Below are 635 nucleotides of genomic sequence, written 5' to 3' on the forward strand. Positions count from 1 at the left end.
CGTGGCGGCTCTCCAGCTGGGTGGCAAGATCAGGAACTTATACTCTGACTCAGAGCCCCACCCTCCCAATGCCTCTGGGCAGTGGGATGGCCCAGGGAGTGGCCACGATGGGCAGAAGGATGGGGTGCCCGAGCCGAGGTCCCTCGGTCTTAGAAACGTAGAGGCCGGCAGAGGAGCTGGCCCTCGGGCGTCGGCAGCCTGTAACCTAGCTGCCCGGTGACCAGGTCAGATGAGGACCCACGGATGACAAGAAGAAGATGCTGGACCCTGTGACTTTAGGGTTGCCCAGCTGATGGAAGGAAGCTGCCATCTCTCCAGCTCGTGCTGGTCGTGACTAACAGATGCCCCTCTGGGAGATGGCATCCTCCCTCCCATGTCCACCTCAGCCCCCAAGGCTCCTGGACAATCTAGAGGCTGGGAGCAGGGATCCCATGAGAGGCTGGGCTCAGGATTGGGGGGTCCCTGTGTGAGGGGGAAGAAAGGAAATAATCACCCCAGCCTTGTTGAGAAGAGGCCACTTGGGGTGGGGCTGGGTGGAGGTCGGGGTGCCCAGTCCCTGCCGGTCCCCAGCCTCATGGAGGATGCACCACCAGCCCCTCCCTGGTGATCCTTATCTCTGCCTGGGGTTGGCTGGC

The sequence above is a fragment of the Dipodomys spectabilis genome, unplaced genomic scaffold (genome assembly GCF_019054845.1).
Source record: "Dipodomys spectabilis isolate Male_0828 unplaced genomic scaffold, ASM1905484v1 ptg000108l, whole genome shotgun sequence".
NCBI classification, from domain to species: Eukaryota; Metazoa; Chordata; class Mammalia; order Rodentia; family Heteromyidae; genus Dipodomys; species Dipodomys spectabilis.